The following is a 7,570-nucleotide window of genomic DNA, read 5'->3' as shown; positions in this document are numbered from 1 at the left end:
GATGCCAGGTGAAGAGTCCTCATGTGCAAAGTAAGTATGCAGAAAGTCTGACAGAAAGTCTAACAATCCTTGCCACGACTGTTAATACAGAAATTCTCTGGCACTCAGGAGCTCAGTCTTCACAATTTGGGCTCTTCTAAACAACCACAAAGGTGACATGTAATAGTCTGTAATGTTCCTGAGGTATGAATGTATCTGAATGGCTGAGAGGCTTGAGAACATCTCTTTGCCGGTAAGTGTACCAATGAGTGTGTTTCATATAGTATTTCTCATTAGGGATTTGTGGGGCTATTTATATTTTCTGTTGTACTTGGCTGTAAGGTTGTGTAGGAAACCTTTCGATGGTCAAAGTTAAAAAGTTGCTGTGGAGAACGGGAGTAAATAGAGGTTCTTGACAAGAATTGCCAAGTATCGTTATGAGTCAATCTGAGGTGAAAGCAGGGACTGGCTTTTAATTCCAGTACTTGCCCTGTTTTTATAAATTCCCAGGCTACAAATTTTCCATTTGTAAAGTATCATACAAAAAAAGAAACCAACAACATTTAAAAAAAAAAAAAAAGATAGTACGTGGCCCACAAAGCCTAAAATATTTACTACATGATTGCCAATCCTGCATCAGAAAACGCAAATATACACCACTTCTCTGTGGTTACTTAAATTTCTCCAGCTATGTTCAACAGTCTTCAGCACAAAAGTTACAAGGACTGACTGAATGATTCACGTGGGAGCTGAAAAGGATTAAGAGAAAATGAAAATATAATTGATGTGTTGGATTGTGGGGACTAGGCTGGTCAGAAAAAGAAGTAGAGACAGAGGAGGGCTGATATATTTAAAGAAGTAGGGGGGAAAGTGGATTGGAGATCTTAAAAATTGGGATAATGAGAGTAAGAGAGCAATGAGAATATTGGAGTTTGAATGAACTCTGGGTACTGAATGTGAGTCTGATATTTCAGAGACAAGTCAGTTCCAAATTATGTCAAGGAGAATATGTCTTTGGGAGTGAGCAGCAGAAATGGGATGAGGGAAGATGGCTGGAGTTGAAGAGATTAAGGAGGTTTAGGATTAAGTCCTGGGCAAAAATTATCCATATATGAAAATTTAAATATAATAAACCAGTGTGCTTTATTTCCTCTGTAAATCACCCACCATGCTTGGTGTGACTGAACCCAATGTGAAGTCACTGAAAACAAAGTTGGGAAGAAATATAGTCTGCTCTCAGGAAGCTGTGGGAGCCAGCTCTAGCATACCACTGAAAGTGAACAAGACCTCTAGAAGAAAGATGTGATGTTCAAGAGCTTTAAACAAACAGGGAAAAAAGAATAAGAATATTCTTCTAGTTCTGGGACGATGAAAACAAGAAATGGAGACTAAAGAAGAGGCCAAACCAATGTCATATTCCGAATATATGACCCCTTGTTCAGGAAGACTCTTAAAAGATCTTACTTATAGGCCAAGGAGTTCCTTGGGATAGGGGACACATAGCAATTCTTCATTTTCTTAGGATTGATCAGTATTATCAGGATTGTTTTTTGAAGCTTAGAGCTGACACTTTAATTTCCAAACCAAGTACTGGAAGGCTCTGACAATTCTATTCCAAGAAAGGATATAGATTATGTCGGGGGCAAGGGAAGAGAAGAAACATTTTAATATTTTGTTAGAGAAAACCTTCTCTCAGCCCCTGAAATACCAAAAGAAAGGTACAATTGGATGACATCATCAATTATCTTTGTTCCAGCAAGGTTCCCATTTGAGGCAGGTAATAGAAAAACAGCTACAAAAGGAAAACTCTCTTTATATGCTCCTTTATCTTGGAGAAGTTCAATGTATTTGAGTGTTCAAAAATTAGGAAACACACACAAAAACTCATCAGTATAGATTATTTCAGATAGAAAATAAAGAACCTTACAGATAAGGTTCTTGGGGGGTATGGGGAGGGTAATCTCTGTTTCTTAAGATATCCACGAACATATACTATATTGTGCTGAGAGACTCAACAACCAGAAAATATCAGCACCTTAAAACAATCGTCTATTGCACATATACATCACATCTTAGCAACCACAGAGAAAGGAAAAATGTAATGAGCCACTCACTGGCTCTGAAAGCTTTCAAATGGAATTAACACGTGATTGATCCATTCATGTTTCATTGGCCAGAGGAACTTACTTGGCCACTCCTCAGTTCAAAGAAATGGGGTATTTCACTCTCCTACAAAGCCTGAATATTTGTAAACAATTATATAGACTACCAGTTTTAGCATTTTGAAATGTTCGTCTTACTGCTTTAAAAAAAAACCAGTCAGTGAATTTTGGCCTAACATGGATTTATCTCCTGATGGCCAAGGGATCTCCAAAATAGGCATGAAAGATGAAGAGTGGATGTGAGACTTAGGGGAAAGGGAGTGATTGAGCCAGAAGGCCAGTGTGGTTGCTGACGGTGAATAGACGGACCAGGGGTTCAGTTAATGACAATGACTAGTAAGGCAGATGGTTCGTTCGCATCTAAAGACAGTAAGCCTCAAAACAGGTCAATTTTTTACAATAAATTAAAAACGAGTAAGTATAAGAAGTTAAAGACTGCTTCCACTTCCCCCAGTGTTCCCCTGACTGGCAAAGGTAATTTGAGGGGTTATGATAAGTAAATGTACCAACAGACCTGCCTACAAAGAACCTGGAAAATTTTCAGCACCCAGTGAGATGAGAGGAGCAAGCTAAAAGAGCAGAGTAGAAAAGAATCCATCATGTGCTCATTACACCAGAAAAGCTAAAGCGATACAGTGCTTGAGGGGGGCAGTACCATGACATCACAGTAACAAAGACACATCATAATTTGTGGGAAGAAAAAGCACTGAACATTCGAAGCCACGCATCACAAATCTTTGAATCCCAAAATCTTCTCTAATTTTACCAGACCCAAAATAGTAATATTAAAAACTGAGACAGATGTGTTATTTCTGGGAGGTCTCAGAATAACTTATGATCTGCTGTTTTAAATTCACAGGGAAGAAGCAGTGTGATATAACCATTGTCAGGACAAAATAAGCTTCATTTTGACATCATTTGAAGCAAAATTTGTAAAATAAGAACAAAAGGCAACACTGACATAGTGCTCCCTTTGAAAGCAGATTAAATTATAGATATAATAATCAGGATGATATCAGTTTCCGATATATACAGTTTTAGAAATGCTTTGTCTAAAAGTAAATGTATAATTTCCTGATTTTGATCATTATACTGAGGTTATCAAAGATTATGTCCTTGTTTTTAGATATACACACTGAAATATTTAGGGCTAAAAGGACATATATTTGAAATTTCTTCTCAAATGATTCAGGACAAAAAATGTATATATACTTATAATATAGGTAGTAAGAATGATAAGGCAAACAGTAAAATGTTAACATTTAAAGGATCTGGGTGATGGATATATAGGGATTCTTTGTATTATTTTTACTTTTCTATAAGTCTGAAATTGTTTCTAAGTTAAATGTTAATGTATAATGTATAAAATTTCAAGGAATAAATTCTTAGAGATTGAATACCTCTTCTTCGTGAAAAAAAATGAGAGCTACAGAAGTAATTATTGAAGATGGCAGTGCATGGGCAAGCGTTGATAATGGAGATTTATTTGTTTATCACCAAGTACTTACTGAATATTCTGCACCCTACCAAAAATAGACATTCTTCAGTCTTCTGAAAACTCATCACCATTTTATATGGTTAATGACATTCTCAATACATAATATGACACACTTTGATCTAGTGCTTATACTATCTGGTGAATTGAGGCATCGAACACAGGGAAGGAACAATAGAATTAATTAAAATTATGGTACTAGATTTGTAAATGGACTCAGATATAACTCTCATCAACATACACAAACAGAAGATTAATAGTAAACTAAATGAAAATATATCAGTCACTGAAGGCAAAGCTATATTTAGTTGTTTTTATTTTATGGTAAAACTTAATATTCAGGCAGGGAAAATATACATTTACTTGTCAAATAGCATAAAGTAATTCCTTTATAGTTTAGAAATAATTTTATTTCTGAGAAATATTAAAAACTGTAGGCTTTCAATCATGTACTTAACTGTAATCTAGTCAACATTTAGAGGCCTTCTACCATGTGTCAGGCACTACTGTGGGCACTGAGGATATAAGGTAGAGAATAAAACCAAAATATTTCCTGTCTTTTTTGTGCTTACATTGTAGAGAGAATAACAAAAAACAAGATGAAAAAAGTAAATATACATATAATGTTATATCAGTAACACTATATATTATTTACTTTGTTAAAGTAAAAAGAAATAAAATAAAAAAATAAGAGAAATAAGAAATGTTCAAGGAGAGGATGAAATTTTAGATAAGGTTGCCAGAAAAGTAATCACAAAGAAGGAAATGAGAAAATAAGCCATGCAGATGTCTGAAAAAAGAGCATTCCAGAGAGGGAACAGTGAACACCAAGACCCTGAGGCAGTAGCACACCTGGTGGGTTGAGAAACAGCAGTTGGCCTCTGGCTGGAGCAGAAAGTAACAAGGGAGAGAATAGAAGATGATGCCAGAAAAGTACCTAGGACATAGATCACATAGGACCTTATAAAAGTAAAGACAGTGGCTTCTACTCTGAGTGAGCTGGGAAGCCGTTAGCAGATGCATAACGTGATCCGTCATATGTTTTTCAAGATCTCTTTGACTTCTGTAGAAAGAATAAGCTGCAGGAAAGCAAGTCCAGAAGCAAGAAAATTAGTTAAGAAATTATAGTAATAGTCCAGGTAAGAGGTGACAGTGGTTCAGATCAGAATAGTATCAATGATGGTGATTGATTTTTTTTTAATATCCAGGCAATCTTTGCTTTGAATGGACTGCAGAACTATAATATGTCCCTGCTAACTAAAACCACATATCTTAATAATCAATACTCAATCTTATCTTAGTAATCAATGGGAAAAATTACAATTGTTCTCAATTTTTTTTTCTCAAAGCATTGAAAACTTCCTAGTGTCAGTTATAAACATATAGGAGAATGAAAGAATAGTATAGTCTTTCATTTATTTAGGACATTGTAATTTAAGCCATTAGAAACATTGAGATTTAGTGTTTTCTTTGAAAAAAAAAAAAAAAAAAAAAAACCCTTCAAGAGTCATTTGAACAGAATTTGCCCTTTTCTTTTTGTAAAACTTAAAATAATGAGCAAGCATCTCTCCTATGCCTTGGTGAATGGTGGTGCTCCTAAGTCTATGTGGGCTTCAAACATTTTATCCTTTGCACTTTCGATGTCTTGAAATACCTCCTAGAGTTCTCTTAGTGTAAAGTTATTTGTCAGCATCACCTTCTCTGGGGCATTCATCTTTTTTTTGCCAAGACCTCTTTCTTCACTTATGTTGATAAGTCTATCTTAACTAAGTCCCTCTAGCGACAAATCTAGAGTCTCTTGAACTATGGCTGTGCCAACATTTCCCTGAACAGGTGTTTCTTCTATAACTCCACTTGTGTTCGATTTGAATTTCACTTCAAGCATTATCATTTTTCATTTCTTTGCTACATTTTAATCTTTGTGGGTCAGTCCCTTTTTCAATTATCCATTTTTGCAAAATGCTGTGTCGGTTTATCACCAAGAAATGAAGAGGCAATGAGATCGCACACTTTGCTGTCTGTGCATGAACTAAATAACAAATGTGCAGTGACCAAACACCAACAGGCTTTAAAAGAAACAAAGTGATAGGTCATTGATTATGATGCACATTTCTCATTTATGTAAGAATATGTGGACTGAAGAGTAAGCAGTGAAGTTTGTACTTTATGTACTTACTCATAGTTAATATACTGTGGTAACTTAAATTTGAACTGTGTTATTGGTGAACTGGTATTACTTAATTAAACCAATGATAACTGCAATTCATGTCTATCAGAACCACAAAGTGAGGACTACCTGTATTTTAAAGGCAGAGATAATAGGATTTTTTGGAAGATAAGATGTAGGTGCAAAAAAACTCTGTGTCACAGCACCTGTCGCAAGTGCAATTTTACATTTGTGGGTGATATTATCTAATTACTGACTGTCCCTCTTTGATAAGCAGCTCCATCAGGGAAAAGACCACACCTAACTTTGTTTACCATTATGCAGCTGACATTGCACTTCTCCAAACAGTATCTAAGTCTCACAACAACCTCATGAGGCATTACTAATGTCATTTTGCAGATGAGGAAACCGAAACTCAGAAAAAATTAATTTAGCTTAGTTTCGCATAACTAGTAAATGACACACCAAGACTCAGATTCATAGCTTTGGAATTCCAGATTCTCCAGACAGTGAATTCAGTACTCTTTCCTTTGAACCACCGCACACCTCCCAATTACAAATAGAGCAGAGTCCTATTAAGCCTTTCTTTGGAAACCATAGCATCATGTTTGCCATAAAGAGTTACCATGTAGAAGCTGTAGAATATAAGTGAGAACAGAAATAAAACAAATGTGGTGAGTTTGAATTTCCTGTCTGTATAAATATCTTACAAAAGTTTCCATGTAAATTCTGGTCTTAACCTCCATGACATGGATATATAAAATATTTCAGGACTTCTTTGTTATCATAACAATAAGACTGGCAGTGCCTAATTCAGCTTTTCCAAACTTCTAATTACAATATCTATGAAAATCCACAAAGACAAACCTGGCAACTATACTGACAGGAGGCAAAAGACTATATCCTAGACTTCAGAGGAATTTCCACTATGTTCACAAACAATAAGGATTAATTAAGAAATGATCCTGAATTCCTGAAACTCTAGCCTGCGAATTAGAACATGAAGGAGAGGTACCTGGAAAATAAGAAAAGCTTTGACTCACACCACTGTCCATACCTAACTCAAAAGTGTCTGGTTGCATTTATCAGAAACCCACCTCTCTTTCCCAAAGGAAACAACTTCTCTCTCTTCCTTCACCATTTTCAAAGCTTGCATTCAGATGTTATTTCTCTCAGGAAGCAACAGTAACAGAAATCAACACGACAGGGCAATGTGAGGCAGACTTCTTGATCCAATATAATGGTCAACAAGACTATTGTCCTGGCTGTTTTAACATTCAAAGTAGTCTCTGTAAAAATATAAAATCATCGCTTTGTTACTAGCATATTGTTATTTTAGCAAGTAAGATGCTTAGCACACATAACTCAGCCATTCCAATTTCATTTCCCATATGACATGAATTTCTAACAAGTAATTTTAGAACTAACAATAATTTTTTAAATTATCTAAAATTTTAAAATTTTCATTATTATACAATAGCCTAAAGTATCCAATTAAATGTACATATAATACTGAATACTAATAGAACCGACAGAAAACATTACTTGAAAATATCCTGTGTAATCTAGAGCTGAGAATAAGACTGCATAATGTAACATAACTATCCCCTCTTACAACCTTTTTATAATAAATACAAAATCAAAATTAAAACATTATGTAAAAAGAAACACATTGATGATATCCCCAAATGAAGACAGAGATTCTTTCCACTTGGGGGACATTTCCCTATTTGTATCCTCAATGGGGATAAATTAAGAAATGCATTC

At 35.1% G+C, this 7,570-nt stretch overlaps 1 long non-coding RNA gene across 2 annotated transcripts in view; it reads right to left on the bottom strand.

Moving 5' to 3' along the window:
* Positions 1-5,096: 5,096 nt before the first annotated feature.
* The window catches only part of LOC112477908, a 23,192-nt gene continuing 20,718 nt past the window's right edge, over positions 5,097-7,570 (bottom strand). For both annotated transcript variants that reach the window (XR_003045665.1, XR_003045666.1), the window contains exon 3: positions 5,097-7,092. This is a non-coding gene — a long non-coding RNA (uncharacterized LOC112477908). The remainder of the gene's footprint in view (positions 7,093-7,570) is intronic.

The sequence above is a fragment of the Pteropus alecto genome, unplaced genomic scaffold (genome assembly GCF_000325575.1).
Source record: "Pteropus alecto unplaced genomic scaffold, ASM32557v1 scaffold131, whole genome shotgun sequence".
Classification (NCBI taxonomy): domain Eukaryota; kingdom Metazoa; phylum Chordata; class Mammalia; order Chiroptera; family Pteropodidae; genus Pteropus; species Pteropus alecto.
This window is presented reverse-complemented; position numbering and strand designations above follow the sequence as displayed.